The following is a 27,951-nucleotide window of genomic DNA, read 5'->3' as shown; positions in this document are numbered from 1 at the left end:
CTCCATATGACAGTGGTGAGAAACTCTCCTTTCTCGAATCCTTTAATGTATCTTTTTGTCGTTGTTGTTGAGAGAGAGAGAGAGAGAGAGAGAGAGAAAGCAAGTGGGGTTGCGACAGAGTGAAAGGGGGGGAGAGAATCCCAAGGAGGCTCTGTCAGTGCAGAGCCTGACTTGGTGTTTGAACTCATAAACCCTGAGATCATAACCTGGGCCAGAGCCAAGAGTCAGACACTTAACCAACTGAGCCACCCGGGTGCCCCTATTTATCTCCTTTTAAGACTAGTCCTTTTCTTTCTTTCTGGTGTTCCTCCACTTTCTCTTTTAAATATTGGCATTCTCCAGAATTCCGTCTTTAACTCAGTTCCCTTCTTTAATCTGTACAAACTCTTTCTGCTATTTCACCCATTTCCATGACTGCAACCGAGCTTCTATATGCTGATGGTCACATTTCGTAGTCTCCTCTTGAGGCCCGACCTTTATGTCTGGCAGTCATATCTTTCAAAATTGTTATACCTCCAGGCCCTATTTTTTCAGTTTTCTTGAGATATAATTGACGACTGGGAACGTATGTATTGAAGGTGTACATTGTGAAATGATCACCACACTCGAGCTAAATAACCTATCCATCATCTCACGCCATTACCATTTATTTTAAGAACTACCTTCGTAGCTGATTTCAAGTATATTACAGCATTATTAATAATACTCACCATGCTGTATATTAGATCTCCAGAACTCATTCATCTTGCATAAAAGGAAGTTTGTATCCATTGATCAAGATTTCATTTTCCTCTCCCTCCTGCCCCTGGCAATCAGCATTCTACTGTTTGCTCCTATGAGTTTGACTATTTTAAATTCCACATCAGTGAGAGTATGTAGTGTGTGTTTTTATGTGTCTGCTTTATTTCACTTAGCAGAACAGCAATTAAGACAGTGTGATACTGGCATAAAAATGGATACTGGGGCGCCTGGGTGGCGGAGTCGGTGAAGCGTCCGACTTCAGCCAGGTCACGATCTCGCGGTCCGTGAGTTCGAGCCCCGCATCGGGCTCTGGGCTGATGGCTCGGAGCCTGGAGCCTGTTTCCGATGCTGTGTCTCCCTCTCTCTCTGCCCCTCCCCCGTTCATGCTCTGTTTCTCTCTGTCCCAAAAATAAATAAAAAACGTTGAAAAAAAATTTAAAAAAAAATGGATATAGACCAGTGGAATAGAATAGAGAGGCCAGAAATAAATCCACACATTTACTGAGCTCATAGGGGTGCCAGCAATGCATAATGGGAAAAGGAGAGTCTCTTCAATAAATGTTGACGGAAGGGGCACCTGGTTGGCTCAGTTGATTACGCGTCTGATTTTGGCTCAGGTCATGATCTCATGGTTCGTGAGTTGGAGCCCCGCAATGGGCTCTGCACTGACCGCGTGAAGCCTGCTTGGGATTGTCTCTCTCCCTCTCTCTTTGCCCCTTCCCACTGGCTCTCGCTCTCCCAAAATAAATAATCAACTTAAAAAAAAAATAAATGGTGATGGGAAATCCGGATATCCACATGCAGAATATGAAATTGGACTTTTATCTCCCATCAAATGAAAAAAAATCAACTCAAAGTGAAGGAAAGACTTAAATATAACACCTGAAATGATAAAACCACTGGAAGAAAACTGGTAAAAAGCTTCTTTGTATTGGTTATTACAGTGATTTGTTTTTTTGATCATGACACCAAAATTATAGCAAAAATTGCCCAATGACTTCTGCCCAGCAAAGGAAACCATCAAAACAGTGAAAAGGCTACCTATGAAATGAAGGGAAATATCTGCAAACCATATATCTGGTAAGAAATGAATATTCGAATATCTTAAAGGACTCCAACAACTCAATAGAAAACAAAATTTAAAAAAACAACCCAACCTGGGGCGTCTGGCTGGCTCTTTCAATTCTTGATCTTGTAGTTGTGAGTTCGAGCCCCATGCTGGGTGTAGAGATTTTTTTTTTAAGTTTATTTATTTCTGAGAGAGAGAGTGGGGGAGGGGCAGAGACACAGGGACAGAAAGATCCAAAGCCGGCTCTGCGCGGACAACAGCGAACCTGATGCAGGGCTCGAAGTCACGAACCGTGAGATCATGACCTGAGGTGACGTCTGACGCTTAAGCAACTGCGCCATCCAGGTGCCCCTAAAATTAAATTCTTGAAAACAAAACAAAAGAAACCTGATTCATAAATGGGCAAAGGAACTGAACGAACAGTTCTCAAAAACATACAAGTAACTAACAGGTGCATGAAAAGTTTCTCAGTGTTACGAATCGTTGGCGAAAGTCAAATCAAAACCACAATGAGCTATCACTTTACAACTGCTAGAATGGCTGTCATCCAAGAGAAAAGTGTTGGTGAGGATGAGGAGAAAAGGAAACTCGGGTGCGCTGTTGGTGGGAATGTACATTGGCAAAGTAATTGTGGCGAACAACATGGAACCTTCTCAAAAAGTTAACAGTAGAATTACCGTATGATCCAGAAATATCACTTCTGGGTATATATCCAAAGTACATGAAAACAGGATCACTAAAAAAAAACATCTGTAGTATTTATGTTAATTGCAGGATTCACAAAATCCCAGATAGGAAACATCTACGTGTCCTTTAGTGGACAAATAGATAAACACCTCGTGTGTGTGTGTGTGTGTGTGTGTGTGTGTGTGTGTGTATTGTGTAAGTATCTGTTGGCTTATACTTTGTTTAACACATTGTATATATTTGTATTTTATACACGTGCGCACACGTGTGCCAAGGAATATTATGCAACCTTTAAAAAGAAGTGAGTTCTGACATTTGTGATAAGCAAGGATAAACCTGCATCCCATTTATAGTGGATTTCTCCCAGGGACCTCAAACTCAGCATGTTTGAAAGGAAACTCATCACTCTCTACCCCTATTGCTCTAAATCCGTTACTGCTGATTTCGTATTCCCTCAATGGTACCTAGCTGCCCCAGACATAAAGTTTTACACTATTCTTTTTAGTGCTTATTTTCAAGAGACAGAGAGAGACAGAGTACGAGCAGGGGAGGGGCAGAGCGAGAGGGAGACACAGAATCCGAAACGGGCTCCAGGCTCCGAGCTGTCCGCACAGAGCCCGACGCGGGGCTCGAACTCACGGACCGCGAGATCATGACCTGAGCTGAAGTCGGACGCTTAGCCGACTGAGCCGCCCAGGCACCCTGGCACCGACGACTTCTGATCAGCAACGCTATGCGTCCTCCTTTTTCTCAGGGCTCTTGTCTGTTTCCATTTCTACTGCTGCTGACTGTTGCCTTTACCTCAGTGTTTCATCTCAACACTTCTCAAGATTCCTACAAAGGCAGTAATGCCTCTCTGTCCCCAATCTTTTCTCCATGCCTTAGCCGGGAGGATCTGTTTAAAACTTATCTTCTTGACGTCCGTCCACTGGTTTTTGGAGCACCTTCAATATAAAATCCAAGCTCCTTAAATACAAAACATACTAGGAAGGGAAAACGGTATATAGAGAATAAGACTTTCTGCCATCTCTGGATTTGAAAATTATTTTAAAATATTCACTGCCTGAGTAGCTAGTCTTCTTATTAAACATTGTTTAAACATACATTATTTATGTATTTAAAGATTGTATTTTTAAGCCTGCTCTACATCCCACACGGGGCTCGAACTCACTACCCCGAGATTAAGAGTTGCATATCCTTCCCGCTGAGCCAGCCAGGGGCCCCCTGAAAGTTGTTTGACTTTAAATCCTTGGACATGTCAAGTTGTCTGTAATTACCCGTTCCCATCTCTGTGTTGGAGATCTGTCTATGTCAGCACATTAAGAGATATGTGATTCTCTTTCATTATTGCTATTACTATGAACTATGTTCATGTTCTGGCATAGAAAGACATTCAGGGTCACCTGGGTGGCTCAGTCGGTTAAGGGTCTGGCTCTTGGTTTTGGCTGAGGTCATGATTTCACAGTGTGTGGGATTGAGTCCCATGTCGAGCTCCATGCTGGCAGCGTGGAGCCTGCTTGGGATTCTCTCTCTCTCTCTCTCTCTCTCTCTCTCTCTCTCTCTCTCTCTCTCTCCTCCTCCCCCGCTTGTGTGCGCTCTCTCTCAACATAAATAAACATGAAGAAACAAAAGAATCACGGATGGGAAAGGATCATCATCAAAAAAGAAAAAAAAAGACATTTAGGTGTTATTCTTGTCCAAACGCCATGTTGTGAACACGTGTGAACGGTTCTCCGTGGTCGTTGACGGTGGGTAGTATTCCAATGACATCGAGTGTTGTCGCCCATAATGGACATTGTCCATTTACTTGTTTGTCTCTCTCAGTGGTTGAGAAGTTCCTGACGAGGAAGAAACGTATCTTACGGTTTGTGTATACTGAGAGTAAAGCAGACACTAGGTACTACGTATTTAAAAGCGACTTGCCAAATGAATGAGTCTGGAGGCTTTCACTAAACAAGGACTATGTCCTTCCTCACTGTCCCAAAGGCTTCTGTACCTTTCTTAACTGTGGTCATGATCCATCACGTGAGTCCTTATACAGAGGCCCCCTGAATCTTGTGACTGGGGCCATATTTCTCTACCTGTCGCTTAAGAGACCCTTTGTTAAAGGGGTTTGAGCGTGCTTTGGAAGGTGCCACCACTTAAAATCATCATTTCTTCCCCATTCTTTACAGACCCGTCCACTTCCATTTCCTGCACCCTGCCTCTTGGGGTCCACGCATCCTTGAACCGCGTCGCTCTGGCCTCCTCCGTGCAGGTAAGGTAATATAAGACCTAGATGTCTGCTAATTTTCTAACTATAATTACTTGTTCCTCGTCTGTAAAACGAAGATGATATCTATCGCTTATCTCCCCCGCTGTGCACATAGGGAGAAATAATTAGAATATCCTCGGAGACTTTCAGACACTGGCGCTGCGTGTATCGCATGAGTCACCCGTGAAAAGGGGCTATCTTCATAAATCCCTAGGGGCGCGGGTACGTGTGCCCCACCAACCCCTTATTCTCGGACCCTCCAGGTCTGAGACTGGATCTCATTCTCTTGGTACGGCCCGTACTTGGTTCTCGTGTCCAACTATATGTGCGTTAAATCAGTTCCCTGGATCTCCTACTTAAATAGGTAGGACCGATGTTTGTTGCGCGTGATTGGGTACGCCAAGTTCTGCAGCATTGTTTCTTTCCGTCGGTGACGCACTTCACTCCGTGAGTGCCTCGTGGGTGTCGGTCATCGCGCTGGATGCTGTTGATACAGTTGTGAGCGAGACAAGAGTACCCCTGCTATTGTGGGATTTCGGTCTAGGGATCTCACAGCCGGGAAATTTGCAAGGGGCCGTGAGGGTCTGACTCTTCCTCCTGCTCTACTCGAACACAAGGAACTTTCGGTCCCTTTGTCCCTAGGACAGACTTGGTGGTTAGGCCTCACCAAACAACGTCCCACCTGACGAAAGGGCGTTGGTGAACACTTCCCACGCAGAGCTTGGCAAAGGCAAAGGAAAGCCATTCTCTTGTACTGTACGTCACGGTTCGTACTGGTACAGAATATGTTCCTCTAGAACCATTCCTCTCCGTTAGTCCTCACAAGGCCCTACTGTTTATTGATGCAACTTAATTTTTGTCTTTCAGCGCCTCTTATCCATTTCCATGCTTTACCCTGAAACCTTCAATGACCCTCTGTTTCCCATCAAAATTAACTCGTCGCTGTCTAACCGCTCGCTATATTTTTTCCCATTTCGCGGCCTTGTTTCCTTGAGCTTGGCCTTCAGCCTCTTATCCTTATCCTTTGTTAACTATCGCCAAACTAATTTTTGTTTCCTCTCGTCCATATTTTCCCAGTAAGATTGGAAACACTTGGAGGGCCCGTTCCACATTTTTTATCCTTCTCGGTATTAAGTACACAACCGGAGATCAATGGAGAACTTTGCTACTTCAGGGCCGTGTCATTTAAATGCCACTGGTAAACACACGAATGGGTGGGAGATGCTGAAGTCAAACAAATGAGGCCGAGCCTGTGTTTTTGTTAACAGGTTATTGTATGGAACATTCCAAGATGGCGTCCGTGTGCCAGGTACTGTCCTAGATTCTGGTGACTCACGGATGTTCAAAAATGGCTTATTGCCCTCAAGAGTCTCATGATCTCGTTAGACAGCGTAGAGGCTAACAAACAAATACAGTATCTTGTGGTGCCTGCCATAATGGAGGTATGCTGGGGGTGCCCTGACAGTTCAGGGAGGCTGGCCTTCATCTCCCTCAGCACGGGCAGGGAAGGCTTCACAGAGGAAGTCAGGCCGGAGCTGACTTTTGCAGGAGGTATATCACGTAAGTCATACTCATATCGGAGACATTGAATCCCAAGGGCTTCTGAGATCTCTGACCAAACCAAGCATCGATAACTTCTATCAGGTCCAACCCGAGGGGGAGGAATATAGTGTCCCCGTGGGAGTATTTAGATGCCTCCTCAGAATCTGAGCGACCTGTCACTTCTCAGCTGCCAGGCCCTTTGGATTAGGTGCCAGTTTAACATGATAGGGGTTTGAAGCCTTCAGAGTGCACGTATTCGGCATCTCAGGTTCTTATCGCTTGGCTAAACTTCTTTTTTTTTTTTATAAGAATATCTTTTTTTTTTTTTAACATTTATTTATTTTTGAGACAGAGAGCATGAACGGGGGAGGGTCAGAGACAGAGGGAGACACAGAATCTGAAACAGGCTCCAGGCTCTGAGCTGACAACACGGAGCCGGACACGGGGCTCGAACCCAAAGACCGCGAGATCGTGACCTGAGCTGAAGTCGGACGCTTAACCGACAGAGCTACCCAGGTGCCCTTCTTTTTTTATAATTTTTTTTTTAATTTATTTTTGAGACAGAGAGAGACAGAGCATGAGCAGGGGAGGGGCAGAGAGAGAGGGAGACAGAGAATCTGAAACAGGTTCCAGGCTCTGAGCTGTCAGCACAGAGCCCGACGCGGGGCTCGAACCCATGGACCGTGAGATCCTGACCTGAGCCGAAGTCGGATGCTTAACCGACGGAGCCACCCAGGCGCCCCATGCTTGGCTAAACTTCTTTGCCAGCAACAAACCTCTCTAACGCTAAAGAGTCATGATCACTCCTTCGTCTAGGAGGAAACGCAACTATGGACTGTACAAGGCAAGGGAAATTACCTTGGCGTAGCTCCCTTCTCAAAGAACAAAACTGTACACAATTCTTGCCTTATTTCACTCCTCCGTGTGGGTTAATATGCGGGGAAACTGTTCCGCTGATTACAAGTGCATACTTTGAGGCATTGCTAAGAAAGCAACCTTTTGAAGTTCAGCTGCATGAGGCAGGGGGCCCGAGTTCACGCTTCCAGACCTTTGGGGACTGCTACCCTATCTACTCGGGAGGCAGTTCATCTCTGGTTGATGCCTGAAATTGGCTATTGGCCTCCCAGAAGCAGCAGGACGATCGAGAGAATCCAAGGAGCATCTTCACTTTTGGCTGGACTTGTGGGAGAGCAGGTGGTTGGGACTAATTAAGGTCTGATTCCTGGTGGCCTCTCACCAACGTAATCAGGTGCCTTCCGCCACTAATGAATCTCACACTCGTGTTGGGCTCTTTAAATCATGGAAGAAAGCCTTGGCCACAGCGATGTGTCTTGTATCACGCTCAGTAATGACCTGCTGGGCCCTCTGGTCCCAGAACTCGACTTTTCACGACTGAGGACATTTTTAATCACCTGCACATTCAGCCTCGCTCCGGACTCTGGGGCCGGCTCTGAGATAGTGAGATTTTTGAGGTGCCCTAGGGCAGTGGCTTAGCATGGGAGGCATTATATTTGATCACGGTTTGATCTCGTCTATCAGTCTAATAATGGAGATTCTCCTTTGCTTCTGTGACAAACACCTGTTCCTATACCCTAGTCCTTATATATGGGTTTCTGTATTAGACACTTAGCCTTGAATCTTTTGGCCCCAGGTTCCAACCTTGTCCTTCCTCTAGCCCTCGTCCAATTTTGAGCTGTGTCCCAGGCTTTAGCCCGGTGGGTTGCTCTCTGTTAATTGCTGCCAGGCACATAGTTCCTGGATGATGCGTAATGATGTGTCCCATCTATAGGTCAGACTAACCAGTATCTTCTGACTTCTGGATGGTCCTCATGCTTTTCCATCCCTGTCTCTTTTTTAATTTTATTTCAGTTTTCATTGTTTTATTTTAGAGAGCATGCATGGGGAGAGGGGCAGAGACAGAGAGAGAGAGAGAATGAATCTTAAGCAGGCTCAATGTTCCGCGTGGAGCCTGAAGCGTGGCTCGATCCCAAGACCTTGGGATCATGACCTGAGCCAAAATCAAGAGCTGGACGCTCAACCAACCGAGCCACCCAGGCGCGCCCACTCTCTCTCTTTTTCAAAGTCTGTCAGCACGCAAGCACGTTATTTGTTTTCTTTGCCTCTTAGTAGCTCTCATCACCAGGGTTATTCTCCAAAATTCTCTCAAAGACTGGCTAGGAGATAACACTGTCTTACCTGCCCACATATTGCTTGCTGACCTCAAAGTCAAAGCCATAGACCCAGTCTGTTTAAAGCTTTTACTCCTAACAACATAGGAACCTTGAAACGTGGGCGTTCAAAGAGAAAAGTTCTTATAGCCTTTCTGTGTAATTCCTCACAACCTTGTTGGTACGCTGCATTGATTTATGTTCCTCTATTTGTCCCCTAATTTTTCACCATATTTCCAATTCCTTCTTTCCTGTTTTTTTTTTTTTTAAGCTTGTTCCTTTTGAGAGAGCGAGTGAGCAAGGGAGAGGCAGAGAGAGGCAGGGACAGAGAGGATCGGAAGCAGGCTCTGTGCCGACAGCAGCGAGCCCGATGCAGGGCTCAGACTCATGAACGGTGAGATCATGACCTCAGCTGAAGTCAGACGCTTCACTCAGTGAGCCACCCAGGCACCCCCTTCCTTGTTTTGTTTGATAAAACCTTGCTTCAGCGAACATCCCTTGTCCTGGAAAATGTATATGTTCATTCAACAAGGGGAGAGGAGCAGGGGGAGAGTGAGAGAGAGAGAGCATCTTAAGCAGGGTCTGTGCTGAGCATAGACTCGGGGGCTCGATCCCACGACCCTGGGATTATGAGCTGAGCTGAAAGCAAGAGTCAGACACTCCACTGACCGAGCCACCCAGGCGCTCCGGAGGCAGCTTTTTTTAGGAAGTGGTTTTGATGCTTCGAAGTGAATACCACGATGGGGTCAGGAATGTCAGTCTCCGAAGGAAGAGCATTCCAGAAAAGGCAGTTTTGAAGGCAGAAGGGCACCTCGACGAAGCCTAGTGGATGGGAGTGGTATAAATGAGGTCAGAGAAGTAGAATTAACCGGCCTTGTCCACGGGCTAGGTACTGGGGTGCAATGGAGGATATACGATGGATATACGATGACTCCTAGAGTTTTGCTTGGCCGTTGTGGACATTTGACAACGCTGCTTTCGGAAACGGGGAAGAGCGGTGACGAATTTGGAAAGGGAGAGGGAGGGATGGAGAGAAATTGGTAACTCTCTATGGACATTTCGTTTAAAGCGCCGGCATTCTCCGCACATGTAAGGCAGTGGTTTCGGAGTAGAGATACAGATTTGACGATGCTCAGTAAATAGAGTGTATTTGAATCCTTGGGGTGGCATCAGATTACCTAGAGGGCGTTATAGTTCTGTTAGAGAGTGGTGCCTAGGTCTGAGCCTTCGGACAGTGTCACTTCAAGAAATCCAGCCGAGGGGTATCCAGCAGTGTGGATTGAGTAGACGCTTCCATTAGGAGGACACGGTATTAAGGAAGGCGCATGAAAAAGTGTTTTAAGGGGAACAGCGTGGCAAACTCTGCCAAACGCTACTGACGAATCGAGGACTTTGCTACGTGAATGTCGTTGCTGACCTTGACCATAGCCGGTGACTTTGACCATAGCCGTTTCAGTGATAAAATGTTGTCATAACCCGAGCGGACCATAACCTGTTGTCAACCTGAGCAGACCAGGTTGAACAGAGAATGGGATGTGAAGGAGCAGGATACCCAACTCTTTGAAGAAATCGTACTGGGAAATTGATGAGGGCAATAGAACCTAATACAGAAGGGTTTGGAAGGTTAAGCCTTGCTTTTTTTTTTTTTTTTTAATGTTTATTTATTTTTGACAGAGAAAGAGCAAGAGAGAGAGACAGAGCATGAGCAGGGGAAGGGCAGAGAGAGAGGGAGACACAGAATCAAAAGCAGGCTCCAGGCTCCGAGCTGTCAGCACAGAGCCCGACACGGGGCTCGAACCCACAGACCGCGAGATCGTGACCTGAGCCGAAGTCGGACGCTCAACCGACTGAGCCACCCAGGCGCCCCGAGGCTTGCTTCTTTTGAAGGACAGGAGACACGGTCCTGTTTGTCTGCAGACAAGTATAATCCAGTCGGGTTGCAGGAGAAGACATAATGATAGGCTTGAAATTCCTTTTTTAATTTTTGTTGTTATTAGAGAGAGAGAGAGAGACGGAGTGTGTGAGCAGGGGAGGGGGGGCAGGCACCCCAAGGGCTGAAATTCTTGAGCAGGGAAGAGAGACTGGGGTCTAGGGCGCGAGGACACTGGTTAGATGAGAGCAAGTCTGAAGATGCAATCAAGGCAAGATAAAAGGCGACCTCCTGTCTTCAGCCTGTGGGCATTTGCTTATGACCCCTTTCCAACATCCTTTACTAGGACTTCGACTGTCGTAGTTTATCTGGATGTTCAAAGTCCAAGCTTTGAGCACAGAAATTCTAGAGCGGAGGGAAGATCACGCAGGGCTTCAAGGGCGCGGGAAGGAGTTTGGCAGGTGTATTGAACTAGAATTAACAGGTAACAGTGTGTCGATTGAACGTGGACAACAGTGATGATTTGCTACACGTACATGATTTGATACATGTATGTATGGATTTGCATGTATTTTTTGTGTCTGATGAGAATAGTTAGATCTTACTCTCTTTTTTTTTTAGTTTATTTATTTATTTTGACAGAGCGTGAGAGAAGGTGGAGGGGCAGGGAGAGAGACAGAGAGAGACAGAGGGAGAAAGGGAATCCCAAGCAGGCTCCGTGCTGTCCGCACAGAGCCCGATGTGGGGCTTGAACTCCCGAACCGTGAGATCATGACCTGAGCCGAAATCAAGCGTCGGATGCTCAACCGACGGAGCCACCCAGGCAGGCGCCCCTTAAGATCTACTCTTGCAGCAACTTTTCGAGGATACAAAAAACGGAGCGGGAAGACCCCAGGCGGGTTTTTAGTAGGAGATGAAGTGACGTGGTTTACCTTGGAAGGTGATGATTCTTGCTGTTGTGTATGGAGTAGATGGGAGGAGGCAAGAATGGAAGCTGAGTGCTCCCAGAGGAGACTGCTGGAATATTTTAGGGGCAGGGTGGTCACTTGTGACTGTCGGTGTGATGGCAGTGGGGATAAAGAGAAGTTGATGGACGTGAGAGTCAGGCCAAATCTGTTCCATGATCTGACGCGACGTTACTACTGCTCCAATGACAGGAAAATGGATTTAATGAGAAGAAATAAGCACGTATTTAAAATGTGAGTTGCTAATCCATAACGGTGAGACAATTCTGCGCTAAGGAAATGACTTATATAAAAGCACGTGGCACACAGTGGGTGCTCGATTAAAAAGTGTTAAAACTGTCTTAAAACGGGGCGCCTGGGTGGCTCAGTCGGTTAAGCGTCCGACTTCGGCTCAGGTCACGATCTCGCGGTCCGTGGGTTCGAGCCCCGCGTGGGGCTCTGTGCTGACCGCTCGGAGCCTGGAGCCTGTTTCCGATTCTGTGTCTCCCTCTCTCTGACCCTCCCCTGTTCATGCTCTCTTTCTGTCTCAAAAATAAATAAATGTTAAAAAAAAATTAAAAAAACTGTCTTAAACCTTAACTCACAGGGTAAATGGTTTGCTTTGTATGGGGGGCGGGGTACTTTGAGAGTCCACAAATATAACCTGAAGCCACTGTGTGGAGTATTTCAAATTAAGGGATGGTTTCCAAATCATGAAAACAACTGCAAACTTATTTGCTGCTCAGGCGTCTTTCTGCATGGTTGTCTTCCAAGGGATAAGTGCACACACACGCGTGATCATTAAAATTGATGCTGCTCATGCATGCATGCTGTAGCACGCGTACCGAAGGCTCTGCCCGTTCGTAATTCTGTCCTTTGGAATTTAAAGAGCAAGGCAGGCTTTTCCTCCGGCCTTGAGACATGACCCATTCGTCGGGACTGGGCAAAGCAAGTTGTTTATATAAGAACGGGTCCAAGTGTTGGCTGAGTCCCGAAGCCTAACCATTACCACACTAGATACTGTGATTCTCCGGATTTTAAAAGACCACTGTCATAATTGGTGATCGTAGGAAACTGCACAGCGTTACTCGGAGAAAAACCCAGACTGTTGAGATTACAGAGCACGTCTATGGTCAGACTAGGATTGACGTTTCTCCAGTGTGTGCTTGGGGGACCGTGGGGTTGTAATAGAGGGTTTGTGTTCGAGAATATTGGGAAAGCGTGCAGGCAACGTTGGCTGGGGGCTAGATCGTGGAAAGTTTTTTATTTTATTTATTTTTTCAAACGATTCTTTTAAGTTTATTTATTTTGAGAGAGAGAGAGAGAGCGAGAGGGCCAGAGCAGGGGAGGGGCAGAGAGTGAAGGCGGGGAAGAGGAAGAGAGAACCTCAGGCTGGCTTTGCACCACCAGCATGGAGCCTGATGCGGGGCTCAAACTGCTGAACTGTGAGATCATGACCTGAGCCGAAATCAAGAGTCAGATGCTTAACAGCCTGAGCCACCCAGGCCTCCCACCGAGAGCTTTTTAGACTTAACTAATGAATTTGGACTTAATCCTAATTGCAGCAGGGATCCACTTGAGAATTTTAAGCAGGGGATTTTGAACATGATTTTCTTTCAACTTCCTGAGTATAGGACTTCGCTTTGCTTACCGTAAGCACCCGAGAGAGAAAGCCCCTCAGTGGGCCTTTTTTTTAACGCTCAGCCCTGGTGGCTGCTTAATATATTTTCTTGCTTCTCAAACCTCATCTCTTATTCTATTGAATTTGGTGATGATTGACTGAATGCCTCTCATGAGAAAGGCTCTGTGCTAGGCACTTTGTTGTTTCGTAGCGATCTCACGTCTAAATCGTCCGGCAGTTGGAGTTCTGAAAAAGTTATCTTGAATAGGATATTCTATCTTTAAATGCTCAGATTTCGTTTTCTGGCAGGGGGTTATTTTGTGGCTCACATGATTGACCCAGGGCCGCTAGATCCTTCCCATGACTCTTCGCAGTCACCCCTGCCAGTTTAATATTGCTTCTAGGAATGAGTCCAAGTGCTTTGGATTGACTTACCGGGTCTTCACAAATCTGGCCTCAACCCGCCTTTCGGGCTTGTTTTTTTCTACTCGTGAACTCTCACCCCCATGTGTTCTACAGTCAACTTCTCCTAACCAGATTACATAGAGAACTTGACCGTGTGATCTTGACTTCCCCTTCGGAGATCGTGGTATTTCTTATCTCTGTACTTTCGTATGCCGTTGCAATTGATGAGGACGTCATACTCATTTTCTTGGGACCGAAGATAAATCCGATATTTCAAGCTCATGTTCTTCAAAAATTATAAATTATTTCCAAACAGGAACTATGGAAGGTTTGCTTCTATTTCTCTTCTTTTTTTTTTTTTTTTTTGATTTTTTAATTAAAAAAATTTTTTTTGGAGAGAGAGAGAGTGCAAGTGCGTCAAGGGCAGAGAGAGAGAATACCATGAGGGGCAGAGAGTGAGCTAGAGAGAGGGAGAGAGAAGCAGGGCTCACCCATCGTGGGGCTCATGCTCACCCGACGCGGGGCTCGAACCCATGGACCGTGAGATCATGACCTGAGCCAAAGTCAGATTCTTAACAATTGAGCCACCCAGGCACCCTAATTTAAACATTTTTAAACGTGGATTTTTTTTTTTTAATTTTTTTTCAACGTTTTTTTATTTATTTTTGGGACAGAGAGAGACAGAGCATGAACAGGGGAGGGGCAGAGAGAGAGGGAGACACAGAATTGGAAACAGGCTCCAGGCTCCGAGCCATCAGCCCAGAGCCTGACGCGGGGCTCGAACTCCCGGACCGCGAGATCGTGACCTGGCTGAAGTCAGACACTTAAACCGACTGCGCCACCCAGGCGCCCCTAAACGTGGATTTTTATGTCACATTTTATAATAAAACCTAAACATATCTGAGCTTAATATATTTTGTTCTTAAGAAAATAAAAATAAAGGCGCCTGGCTAGCTCAGTCCATAGAGCATGAGACACTTGATCACAGGGTTGTGAGTTCGAGCCCCACGTCGGGTGTGGAAATTACTTTTTTTTTTTCCTTTTTAATGTTTACGTTTTTGAGAGGGACAGAGAGAGAGAGGCAGAGGGAGAAGGTGACAGAGGAACCAAAGTGGGCTCGTGCTGACAGCAGCAAGCCCGATGCGGGGCTCGAACCCACGAACCGTGAGATCTTTACCTGAGCCCAAGTCGGACACTTAACCAACCGCACCAGCCAGGCGCTCCTGTCTCTCTTCTTCCATCCAGGGCCTTGCTGGGCAGCTGGCAGATAGGAAGTGGCTAAGCCGCGTCAGGTAAATGAATGTACGTGCAGAAAACGTAAACTCATTTTGTGCATAGCCTAACCCAAGCAGAATCAGGATAATGAGTTTGCCAGTAGGCATGGAAAGGGGGAGGATGTGTGGGGAGCGCCCGCAAGCCAGTGGGTAGAATTTTTGATTATCTACTGTTTTAGATCGTCTGCCTCACCTCTTCACTCCATTGGCGTGTATAATTGAGAGCAAGGATCTTCTGCTTAATTGGCTTTTCTGGTTAACCAGCAGTGGACTGGAAAGCTTGCTGCTTTTTGGTGGAAAACAATCCAAAACAAAACCAAAAAAACAAAAAAGCCCCAAACACCCCGTCTACCATATGGTCAATATTATTTTTCATCAGTGCCGTACGTAAGCCAAAAAATCAACCTCTTTATGATTTCAGGAGCCATCAGTGTTGTAAATACTAATCTCTTTTCAAATCCGGGATGATTTAGGAAATAGATATTATGAGCTTGTACTTCGTGCCAAGCCTTGCGGAGGATACGGGCTGAGGGAGACCTGCTGAGGGGATGGGCACCTTCTGGGTGCGTTGGGAGAAATCCGTGACGGACGTCGCTCCCATGCTGGCACTTGAAGGAGGCTTCAGGCTTAGGTCATGGAGAGTGGAAGGGTCAGAGATCCAGGGCGACTTGTGAAAGCACCAAGCAGCAAGGCTTAGGGAACAGGTTGCAATCCGGGATTCGCTGTGGCTACGGAATGGGGATTAATACGGCGGTGAGGGCTTCAGAGCTATTGCAACAGGAGACAAAGCTGGAACGTTTAGGGGGTCAGTTTCACGAATGTGGACTGCATCTTGTAGGCAGCTGAATCTGGGAAGACTCCATCAGATCCTTGGTTTAAGCAGATCTCTCCCGCAGATGTATAAAGGATGTGTTTGAAGGGAGAGACAGTGAGGTGGCTGCTTTTATAGCCGATGCATCCATCCATTCGTTGATTCACTCCTTCATTCACCAAGCATTAAATGGGCACCAGTTTGGACAGGCACTGTTCTGGCCTGGAGAAATGGCGGGACGAAAGGAGTGAGAAAGAGTGGTGACCACAGAAAAGAGAAATCAGGGATCCAGATGGAATGTCAACGTTGCCAGCTCGGGAGCATGCTGAGTCCCCGTGGAATATTGACGGCCTTTGCCAGAGGGAGGCGTGGGTCAGCGGCCGGTCACTGGTTTGGGGATAATGGGCAGAACATCCGATGGGACCCTCTATCCTCAGGTTGCGTGGCAGTCCTGAAAGGATGCATCCTTAAGTGTGGGGCACAGGAGGTGCGTTTCAAATGCCGCCAGGACTGCGGGAAGGACTGGACTTTGGTCCGATGTGACATTCTAGTTGCCTTCTATTGGCTGTCGGAAAGGGCAGCGTATCTCAAAAATCTGCATGTATCCGTGCAACATCGGGTGGAGGTCTAGATGGAGGTTGAGAGGATTTGCTTATTGGTTTCAGGGGTGATCTAAAGGCGTGAGTAACTGTGAGGCCGTTAATACCATTGACTGCAGATGTCCTTCCACGTATTTATGTCTCTGCCTCCTCGGCCACGCGAAGTGGTTGAAAATAGATAAACTCTGGCCAGGAGAATAATGGTGCCCTGAAGCTGTCTGTGTCCCCTGTTCGGCACTTGTCAATATGTTATCTTATGTAGCAAGGGGCGGGTGTGTAAGGGTGCAGAGGGAATTAAGGTTGTTGATCGGATGGCCTTGAAGAGATTATTTTCCATTGCCGACGTAGACTCCACCTTGAACGGGGAAGAGGGAAGCAGGAGAAACAAAGTCAGAGAGGGCGTCACGGGAAACACTTGAGCAACCCTTTCCAGCTCTGGACATGGAAGTCGGCCACAGGCAAAGGAAGGCAGGCAGCCTGTATCAGCCGGCAAGGGCCAGGAAAGTCATTCTCCCATAGAACCTCCAGGAAGCAATGCAGCCTTGTCCACAACTTGATTTTATTTGTTTGTTGGTTTATTCCATGTTTATTTTTATTTTTTGAGAGTAAGAGAGCGCGAGAGAGCGGGGGTAGGGATAGACATGAGAGAGAGGGGGACAGAGGGTCCGAAGCCAGCCCTGTGCTGACAGCAGAGAGCCCGACGCGGGGCTCGAACTCACGAGCCGCGAGATCATGACCTGAGCCGAGGCCGGACCCTTAACTGACCGAGCCACCCAGGCGCCCCCGCATCTTGACTTTAGACCAGCGAGACCTATTTCAGACTCCTGACCAGCTGCAGTAGGAGACGTCTATGAGTTTAGTGACCGAATTTCTTCAACTCTCTCTTCATCTAAAACTTGATGGGGATGCCCATCATAGTCCTGTATTGCTGTTCGATAAACATAGCTGCTCTCCATTCCCAGAAAGTTGGAGTCTGTAGAGCCCAGGTCGGGGCCCTGCTATCTTATTGCTTAACAACTTCCACAAGTGATTCTAATATATTCCTACTTTTTTTTTTTTTTTTTTTTTTTGGGACAGAGAGAGACAGAGCATGAACGGGGGAGGGGCAGAGAGAGAGGGAGACACAGAATCGGAAGCAGGCTCCAGGCTCTGAGCCATCAGCCCAGAGCCTGACGCGGGGCTCGAACTCCCGGACCGCGGGATCGTGACCTGGCTGAAGTCGGACGCTTAACCGACTGCGCCACCCAGGTGCCCCTATATTCCTACTTTTGAAACGTCCTGTTATCTCTCTCTCTGGATGTCTGTCCAGAGGAGACGGGAGAGCCAAACACATGATGGCTGACTGTGGAAATCGAGGCGACGGATGGGTGGGAGAGGTGGTCTGGGAAGCCTTAAAGCGGTAACCCAGTGTTTGGTGGCCACGTTTTAGAAACCTGAAAAAAGAATGTGTTGGGTAATAGCTGTTCACCTGCTGTGCTTATGAAGCAACCAAGTTATTGCTGCAGAAAATTTTTGGCGGCATGGAATTATAAAAAAAAAAAAAAACACACAACAAAAAACCTTTTTCGAGGCGCCTCGGTGGCTTGGCTGGTTAAGTGTCCAACTCTTGATTTTGGATCAGGTCGTGATCCCAGGGGCATGAGATCGAGCCCCGCGTGGGGTCTGCGCCGAGGGTGGAGCCTGCTTAAGATGACCTCCTTCTCCGTCTGCCCCTCCCCCTTTGTGTGCTCTCTCAAAAAATTAAAAGAGAAAGAAAATCTTTTTTGTCTTGTTGCATAACGCAAATTATACTGTCTGACTTTCTGGCTTTTTTTTTTTTTTTGAGGTCAGGGCAGGTGTACAAATAATCTGTAGATGAGTCATTTGTACATGTTCTCAGTCTTCGAACACCTGTAAACTCCCTCAAAAATCATTTTTCAGGGGCGCCTGGGTGGTTCCGTCGGTTGAGCGTCCGACTTCGGCTCAGGTCATGATCTTGCGGTTTGTGAGTTCGAGCCCCGCGTCGGGCTCTGTGCTGACGGCTCAGAGCCTGGAGCCTGTTTCAGATTCTGTGTCTCCTCCTCTCTCTGCCCCTCCCATGTTCATGCTCTGTCTCTGTCTCTCAATAATAAATAAACGTGTAAAAAAAATCATTTTTCAAAGAACCATAACCCGCATAGAGCTCTGTGAAGTCCCTGTCTTCAGCATCTTGGGTAGTTTATTAACATTAAATGCTTCTTAAGACAACCCCCCCCCATGCGGTTTTTCTTTCGTGATATCCCATTTAAGAAGCTGGTTTTGTCAATCATTTCCTACTTCCTCTTAAGAAGTTTTTTTTTTTTTTTTTTAAGGTAGATTTTGCTGGCGGCTGGACATTTTCAGGATACCACAAAGACGTTTAAGTCTTTTTATTGCATAATCTCTTTTCAGTGAAGGAAGTAGGCAGGCAGGGCAGGAAGGATGAAAAAAAAAATTAAGTCAAGGGTAGGTTCGGAAGTCATCCTGTCCGCCTTCGTCTTGGTTCTGCTTCCAGAAGCACAAGTCTCGGGTCAGCCAGATAGGGGCGGGGCAGAAACCGGTCAGGCGGTCAGCCTGGGGCCTTGTCCAGATCCTCGGTGGGACAGCTGGCAGAGCCTTGGGGACAGGGAGATGAGGAAGGGGACGTTCGGGTTCAGGGAGTTAAATAGGATTCCTTGTGAAGGCAGAAGACAAGCCACGCGCACAGGGGCTTTGCTCAAAATGAGGGGTGGCTGCCGGTGACTGAGCACCTGTTTTAGCTTGTTACCCCGGGGGGAGCGACAGCCCCAGCAGCAGCGTAGAAAGCAGTGGAAGTGGACCAAGTTAGAGCAACGGGAAATCGGGCGTTCTGTGTGCCCGCGCCCAAGGGGCCGCGCATCACAACCTGCCTGTGACACGTGAGTGAGGTCACTTCGCATGAATAATGCACGATGGCTAAGAGGGAGGGGAAAAGCAAGGTCTCCCATCCAGCTGGGGCCTGAAATGTGGCGTTATGTTAAAATCTATTATGAGCGGAGGGGGCTCCCCTACCCTTCTAAGGGATCTCTGCCACAGTGGCCCTCCCCATGTCTCCTTTGTCCGCTTTCGTGTTTAGTAGGCCGAGGCCTTCCTCACGCAGCCAAGATAGACCCATCCTGGTTTTAGAGGTCAGGAGTTAACTGTAGGACCTGGGGACACAATCCTGGACAAGACCCTGAAGGACCCGAGTGCCAACCATTGGTCTAGCTAACGATGTCATGAAGCAGATCACGTGACCTTTCTGTGACTGGGTCTGATGATGCCTAATCTTCAGGGCCTTGCAGTCACATCAAGGATCAGATAAGATTGGATGAGTATGGCCCCTTTTAAAAATATACACGCCGGGGGCGCGTGGGTGGCTCGGTCGGTTGAGCGTCCGACTTCAGCTCGTGGTTGAAGGTTCGTGGGTTCGAGCCCCACGTCGGGCTCTGTGCTGACAGCTCTGAGCCTGGAGCCTGCTTCCGATTCCGTGGCTCCCTCTCCCTCTCTGCCCCTCCCCTGCTCGCACTCTGTCTCTGACTCTCAAAAAGAAACCAACATGGAAAAAATTAATACAAATAGATAAGTTTTATCTGTATAAATACATTAACCTGTACACTTGCAGGGTGTGATGGTTATCATTGATCAGACCTCTCCATCTAGACGAGGTCTGTTTTAGGCCCAGGACAAAAAGGACATTCCAAAGAAGTGAATAATAGCATGCCTAAATGACCCACATACAGAAGCCCAGAGGCAGTGAGATGTTGTTAGCACCTATAAATTGCCACCATATCAAGCAGTGAGGGCTACCTCCTTCTATTGTATTTGCAGGCTCGTTCTGGTGCCCAGTGTGGGTTGAATGAGAGCGTCGGGTCTTAAACGATGACTAAGTAATTGTAGCTCTTCTTAGTGAGTACCCTTTACCCCGGAATAGTGTGTTCCTAACATTTCCACATGGGACCAAACTCTTAACGGTTCTGGCCAAGACTGACGAACGGGCACCGGACTGTCCCCCTCCCGCCTGAAATCCACCATGGGCACATTAAGTGCGAGGATGGTTTTGAAGACGCTAGACATTAGGACACAGAGTCGGTGAGCCCGAGGACAACTTCAGCAACCCTTCTAACGGCCCCAGATTCCTCCTTGGCGACACCTTCCAAGTCACATGACCCGGGGGCACGAGCCAGGCAGTGCCCGGTGAACTCTGGGCTCACCGCGTTCAGCTGGAGGTGAGAGTCCTGGGAGAAGAAGGGAGCTCGAATTCGCAGGGCACCGTCATGGGGGAGGAAAAGAGTTCCATATAGAGAGAACTCTAGAGATGTGTAGATAGTCTCCTTTGAGCATTCAGATTAATTCAGAACACCACTTGGGGGTGAAGAGACGACCCAAGGCTGGTGAAAGGAAACCACTAACCGACCTAAAGTTAACAGGGCTTGGCACTCACCCAATGTTGGGAATAATGCCTGTTTGGATCAGCTAGGCGGGAAAACCTCCAGATTTATAAGGTACTGGGTAGCATAAACATGAGAATTTCGACTGAGTCGTGGAAAGAATAATCCAGAGGCTGAAAACTGCTCGGTTCCGCCTAACCGATTTTAACATCAAGACCCACAAGGATCAAACTATTTTCAAATAACTTCTCTGCCTCCCAGAATAGTGCTCAAGAAAATTTATACAATGATAAAAATATCAGGCCCTCCAACAGGAAAAAAATCACAATGCCTGACATCCGATCAGGATTTACCAGTCATATAAGGAAATAGGCAAGTTCAATTTAACATGATAAAATCCATCAAAAGTGAACCAGAACTAGCACAGATATTCGAATCAGCAGACAGGAAGTCGAAACAGTTCTTATAAATATATTTCTTGTGTTCAAAAACTTAGAGTCATGAAAGATGAAAACGTGGAACAGCGTTGAACTTTTTGAGATGAAACCTACCATATCAGCGATTTAAAATACACTGGGTGGGATTAATGGCAGACTAGACCTTGCCAGAAGGAAATATTTGGGAAGTTGAAGATAGGGCAATACCAGTTAATCCACAATGAAACACAGAAGACTACAGAACAAAATAGAGAACAGCATTAATGTTAAGATGACTTCAAGGAGTCCAATAAACACCTACTTAGAGGGCCTGAGAATGGGCAGAGAGACGGAGACCCTGAAGAAATAATGGCTAAAAATCTTTCAAGTTTGATGAAAACTTTAAGCCCCAGATCCAAGCGACTCCGTGAATCCCAAGCATGAGTAACTTGAACTACCTCAACACAAACCAGAGTCAAACTGCTTAAATCATTGCTAAAATAATTGGAGGGATGCCTGGCTGGCTCAGTCGCAAAAGCACGCGACACCTGATCTTGGGGTTGCGAGGACGAGCCCCACACTGGGTGTAGAGATTACTTAAAAAGAGAAAAGAATCGGAAGGCAGAGGGAAGAAGTCACATTATGTACAGAAGAGCAGAGATTACGGAGGGCAGCGGATTTTTCATCAGGAACCATTAAACCAAGAAGATGGCAGAGAAACATCTTTAAATTACCCAAAAACGTGGGGAAAGGGTGGGCAACAACCTATATTTCTATATTCAGTAAAAATATCTTTCAAAAAGGAAGGTGCGGGGCACCTGAGTGGCTCAGTTGGTTAAGTGTCCCACTCTTGATTTTGGCTCAGGTCATGATCTCACGGTTCCTGGGTTCGAGCCCCGTGTCGGGCTCCGTGCTGACAGCTCAGAGCCTGGAGCCTGCTTCAGATTCTGCGTGTCTGTCTCTGTCCCTCCCCTGCTTGTACTCTGTCTCTCGAAAATAAATAAACGTTAAAAAAAAAGAGAGAGAGAGAGAGAGAGAGATCCACTGAGGCAAAAGAAAAAAAAAAGGTAATAAAATGGAATCATTCAAAATTATTCAGTGAATCCAGAAGAAGCCAAAAATACAGGAAAAAGGACAAAGAACAGACGGACAAATAGTGAGATAATAGACTCAAACCTGATGCTCTCACGTCATCACATTAAATGCACATATTTGAGACGCTCCAATTAAAATATGGATATTGTCAGGTTGGATGAAAAAACACAAGGTAAAAAAACACAACCATTTTCTGCATATAAGGAACAGGCTATTGATGTATTTAGTCTTAGAGTGAGCACGCGTGCATGCATGAGCAAGGGAGAGGGACAGGGGGAGAGAGAGAGGAAATCTTTAGCAGGCTGCATGTTCAGCCCGGAGCCCCTTGTGGGGCTCAGTCGCACAACCCTGGGATCATGACCTGAGCTGAAACACGAGTCAGACGCATAGCCAGCTGAGCCACCCAGGTGCCCCCCTGAAGCGCACTTTAAAGACATAAATAGGTTATGATTAAAGATGCATAAAATGCAATTGGGTTGCTAACAGAATTACCTTGCATATAGCATGCTAATCCCTAGCTGAGTAAATATAGTAATCCACAAAGTAGATTTCAGAGCAAAGAATAGTACGAGGAATACGGAAGCTTATTTTGTAACCACGGCGGGTCAATTCGTGGAGAGACCATAAAAATCCTAAATGTTTATGTACCTGATAATAGGGCTTCAAAGTAAGGGAGTCAAAGCTGATGGGACTGCAAATAGAAATAGAAAAGTCCGCAATTATCAGTATCCCTCACCAATTATTAAAAGAAGTAAACGGGGCACGCGGGTGGCTCAGTCGGTTAAGCATCTGACTTCTGCTCAGGTCATGATCTTGTGAATCATGAGTTCGAGCCCCGTGTCGGGCTCTGTGCTCACAGCTCAGAGCCTGGAGCCTGCTTCGGATTCTGTGTCTCCCTCCCTCTCTCTGCCCCTCCCCCACTCATGCTCTGTCTCTCTGCCTCAGAAATAAATAAACATTAAAAAATATATAAGAAAATAAAAAGAAGTAAATGGAAAAACAATAGAGAAATGGCACACTGTCAACTAAGCCGACCTAGTTGACATTTGCAGAATATGCCACCGGTAACAACAGAAATCACATCCTTTTTTAGTTGTTTTTTTAATGTTTATTTATTTTTGAGAGAGAGAGAATGAGTGCGAGTGGGGGAGGGACAGAACGGGAGGCAGACACGGAATCCGAAGCAGGCTCCAGGCTCTGAGCTGGCAGCACAGAGCCCGACGTGGGGCTCGAACCCATGAACCGTGAGATCATGAGCAGAGCCGAAGTTGGATGCTTAACCAACTGACCCACCCAGGTGTCCCTTTTTTCAAGTGGCTAAAGAACATTTACCAAGAGGGACCACACTCCCGGCTATAAAAGTAGTTTCAACTAATTTAAAAGAATTCATGTCATTCAAAGTATATTTATGGACCACAACGGAATGCAGTAACAGTAGAAGTCAATAACAGAAAGATCTCTGGAATATTCGTGAATATTTGGAAACTAACACACTTCCAAATAATCCATGGATGAAGGAAGAAATTAAAAAGGAAATTAGAAAGTATTTTGAACTGGATGAAAAATTTTAAAACATTTGTCGTCTCACGCCAGAGTGGCTAAAATGAACAAATCAGGAGACTATAGATGCTGGTGAGGATGTGGAGAAATGGGAACCCTCTGGCACTGTTGGTGGGAATGCAAACTGGTGCGGCCGCTCTGGAAAACAGCGTGGAGGTTCCTCACAAAATTAAAAATAGACCTACCCTATGACCCAGCAATAGCACTGCTAGGAATTTACCCAAGGGATACAGGAGTGCTGATGCATAGGGGCACTTGGACCCCAATGTTTATAGCAGCACTCTCAACAATAGCCAAATTATGGAAAGAGCCTAAATGTCCATCAACTGATGAATGGATAAAGAAATCGTGGTTTATATACACAATGGAGTACTACGTGGCAATGAGAAAGAATGAAATCTGGCCCTTTGTAGCAACGTGGACAGAACTGGAGAGTGTGATGCTAAGTGAAATAAGTCATACAGAGAAAGAGAGATACCATATGTTTTCACTCTTATGTGGCTCCTGAGAAACTTAACAGAAGACCATGGGGGAGGGGAAGGAAAAAAAAAAAGAGGTTAGAGAGGGAGAGAGCCAAAGCATAAGAGAGTCTTAAAAAACAGAACAAACTGGGGCGCCTGGGTGGCGCAGTCGGTTAAGCGTCCGACTTCAGCCAGGTCACGATCTCGCGGTCCGCGAGTTCGAGCCCCGCGTCAGGCTCTGGGCTGATGGCTCGGAGCCTGGAGCCTGTTTCCGATTCTGTGTCTCCCTCTCTCTCTGCCCCTCCCCCGTTCATGCTCTGTCTCTCTCTGTCCCAAAAATAAATAAACGTTGAAAAAAAAAATTAAAAAAAAAAACAGAACAAACTGAGGGTTGATGGGGGGTGGGAGGGAGGGGAGGGTGGGTGATGGGCATTGAGGAGGGCACTTTTTGGGATGAGCACTGGGTGTTGTATGGAAACCAATTTGACAATAAATTTCATATTAAAAAAGATAAAATAAACACACACACACACACACACACACAAAGAATGTTACTGGAACTTTCCCTTATATATCTTCTAAGTCAATTCTGACAAAATCGAAAAACTCATCAATACTGTATTTAAACAACAGGATTTCAAATAATAACAGTAGCTAGTAATAAATCTGATCTAAAATCTGAAAAATGGATACTTTAATAATGTCTTAAAAAAACATTTGTGGTGTAATGCTAAAGAAGTAATTGGAGGGAAATTCTTTTGACAATCGAATTTGCGTGTACAAACCTTAGCAGATCCAAATAAGTGGGGTCACCGTGGAATTTTGCCAGATATTTGAAGAAGAAATAACATCAAGTATATAAAAGCCCTTCTAGACTATTGATGGAGAGGGAATAATTTCCAAATTGTTCCGTGAGTCCAACATTGTCATGATAATAAAAAGGTAGAGGTAACACATTACGAGAAAACTGAAGTCCTCTCTCTCTCCTATACACGGGTGTAAACTTCCTACACGAAATGTTAGCAAATGATAGTCTCACTGTGTGAAAATGATTAATACATCATGAACAGGTGGGGTTTATCCCAAGAATGCAAAGTTAGTTTAGTACTGAGGAATCAGTCAATGTAGTTCACCACATTAACCGATTAAAAAAGAAAAACCCTGTGATCACATCGATGCGTACACATAAAGCATTGGATAGAATCTGACGCCCATTGCTTACAAAAAATCCCAGCAAACCAGGGATAGCTGGGAACCTCTTCAACCCAACAAGGAGCATCTACCCAGGCAGTGTCATACTTAAGCTGAGAGAGTGAGTTCATTTCGTCTAAGATTGCCAGAGAGAGCAACAGTCATTCCCAATAGAGTGAAGTGATGACGTTTTGGGGTGATGGGGGTTTGTAGGGTCTGGAGCTTGACAACCAAGAAAGAATTCTTGAAGCTGCCTTTGGCGCAAAAAAAAAAAAAAAAAAGTGATTTTATTAAAGCACGGGGACAGGACCCGTGGGCAGAAAGAGCTGTACTGGGGTTGGGAGGGGTAACTCATTACCTACCCTCGGGTTGGGAGGGGGTCAGGGATAGAGTAAGTCTCTAAGGTATTTTGGAAGCCAGGGGTCCAGGACCTTGAGACATTAGCTGTTGCTAGGGAAACCCCATGTATTACTGTTTCATAAAACCTCAGTCATGAAACCCTTCAGATGTATATGGAGGCGGGGGGACCAAGCTTGGAGTACCATGGCCGCCATATATCTTGGGGGAGTTGAGATAAAGGAAATAGACTTACAGGATCCTCGGGGTTGGGTTAATGTTAAGCTAAGGTTCTCTTTTGCCCCCAACGAAGTGTCATCCTTGAGGCAGTGGAGATCCTAGAGGGAGGTCTCAAGGACTTGTCAGTAGGCTATATAGATGCAGTAAGGGAATTTAATTTTTCATGTGCCTTCGTTTCTTTGCTTGCGTACCATGGCAAGCACTTCAACCCCTTTCCTTTGTTCTTGGGTAGGCAGGAGTGTCTGCGGAATATCACATATTCCACCTGGCGTGTGTGTGGCGGGGGAGGGGGGGCATGCACACATGTGCCAGCCTGTATTTTGCCCTCGGCTTGCCCCCCGCTCCCCCATCAGAAGGACGCTTACTGTTTGCATTCGTCCGTATGTTCCCTGCCACATTTTCCAACAATATCTTGCGCGTAGTTAATACTTGAGAAAAAAAACCCATTTTTCCTGTTACGAGAACCTTAAGATTACACGATTTACTCCCTCAGTCACTTCCAAATATGCAATGCCCAAGTATTAACTACAGAACTACGGTCGCCATGATGAACGCTACGTCCCTGTGACTTGTTTATTTCACACTGGGAATTTGTACCTTTTGCCCCTTTCACTCATCCTCAAGCACCGACCTGTTGGCCATGAGTGGGGCTTTTCGTTTGTTTGATTTGTTTTTAGACCCCACGTAGAAGTGATATTCTATGATACATAGTTTTTTCTGTGTCACTGCATCTGGCATGATGCACCCGAGGTCTGTCGATGTTCTACGAGAAGCCGTGACAGATCTCATGGCTTCTTGTTCAGTGCTTCTTCCTCTGCCCAATTATTTTTTGTATTTACTGTGTAGCTTCTGGCTTACATGGTAGCGCCGTTGGGTCTGGTGTCATAGAGCAAGTTTCTTTTTCACTTGCCGGATTCCTGGTCTTGCTACAAGGCTGCATCGGACTGGGCGTGCGTTGAGGTGGGTGGTGTTTCTACCCTCCTTTCTATTCACTCTGTCTTTGTTCTGTCTCCTCTCCTGGAAGGCACTGCCTGTATTGGGAGTAGGTACTTTCCTCTGTCCTGCTTTGAAAACCACGGGTTCTTTCTTTTCTGCCTCTAGGTATCTGGGATTTCCTTTTGCTGTTCGTTCTGGTCCGATCGCCTCTTTTTCTCCATTGATTGAGTGTTTTCGTTTTTTCATGTTTGTTTATGTATTGAGAGAGAGAGAAAGAGTGGAAGCGTGAGGACGAGTAGAGGAAGGGGCAGAGAGAAAATTCAGAATTCAGAATTCATGCCGGCACAGCAAAGCCCAGGGGCGGGGGGCTCGAACCTGTGACCTGAGCTGAAATCAAGAGTAGGTCCCTTAACCCAGCTGAGCCACCCAGGCTCCGGGTCCATCGATTCATTGTTATGTGTATTTTATCTAAAGGATCAATTCATTTCGTCTGTGTTGTTTAGTACAGCTTTTTGGTATACATGCCCCCCCCCCCATCAACAAATAAATGTATTCAAGAATAAATTGGGTGCCTCTGGCAGACACTTTTAAAAATTTTCGTTTTACTGGGACGCCTGGGTGGCTCAGTCGGTTGAGCGTCCGACTTCAGCTCAGGTCATGATCTCCCAGCTCGTGAGTTTGAGCCCCGCGTCAGGCTCTGTCTGGGCTGACAGCTCGGAGCCCGGAGCCTGCTTCGGATTCTGTGTCTCCCTCTCTCTCTGCCCCTAACCCACTCGCATTCGGTCTCTGTCTCTCTCAAAAATAAAGAAACATTAAAAAAATATATTTTTTAAATTTTTTTGCCTGTTACTTAGTATCTTTTCTGCCTTGAGATCTTTCATTCATTTAATGTTGCCGACTCCACTTGTGTTTACGGAGCGCGACGTCATAGTGGCGTGCAAGGCAGACATCGTCTTTGTATCTGTGACCCTAACTTCTTAATTTCCTTTCCTTCTTCTCATCCAACGCCGTTTTCGAAAAACAAAACAAAACCTTCAGTAACAATACTATAGACTGTATTGTTTTATATAGGATCTACTCCTTCCTGTAGACACAACCAAGCTCCCATTATCCTAGTCAATGGGGTAACCGGTGACATTTGCCCATGTTGTCAGGTCAATTGAATTCTTGCATTTTCAAACACCCTTACCATTTACACAGGTTGGCTCTGATTCACAGGATATAATAGCCAAGGGAGTGGTTACTTCCATCTGAATTTTTAAAATGCAAATGTAAGGCTCAGAAAGCAGCAGGAGGCCTGAAAAGCAGGAGGCCTGAAAAGTGCTAGAAGGTGCATACTGCAAGAG

General features: G+C 46.3%; 1 long non-coding RNA gene across 1 annotated transcript in view; it reads left to right on the top strand.

The window, feature by feature from the left end:
- Positions 1 to 27,951, top strand: part of LOC123383426 — a 263,647-nt gene that overhangs the window by 184,459 nt on the left and 51,237 nt on the right. The window contains exon 3 of the long non-coding RNA XR_006593142.1: positions 4,672 to 4,754. This is a non-coding gene — a long non-coding RNA (uncharacterized LOC123383426). The remainder of the gene's footprint in view (positions 1 to 4,671; positions 4,755 to 27,951) is intronic.

Source organism: Felis catus, chromosome X (assembly GCF_018350175.1).
Source record: "Felis catus isolate Fca126 chromosome X, F.catus_Fca126_mat1.0, whole genome shotgun sequence".
NCBI classification, from domain to species: Eukaryota; Metazoa; Chordata; class Mammalia; order Carnivora; family Felidae; genus Felis; species Felis catus.
This window is presented reverse-complemented; position numbering and strand designations above follow the sequence as displayed.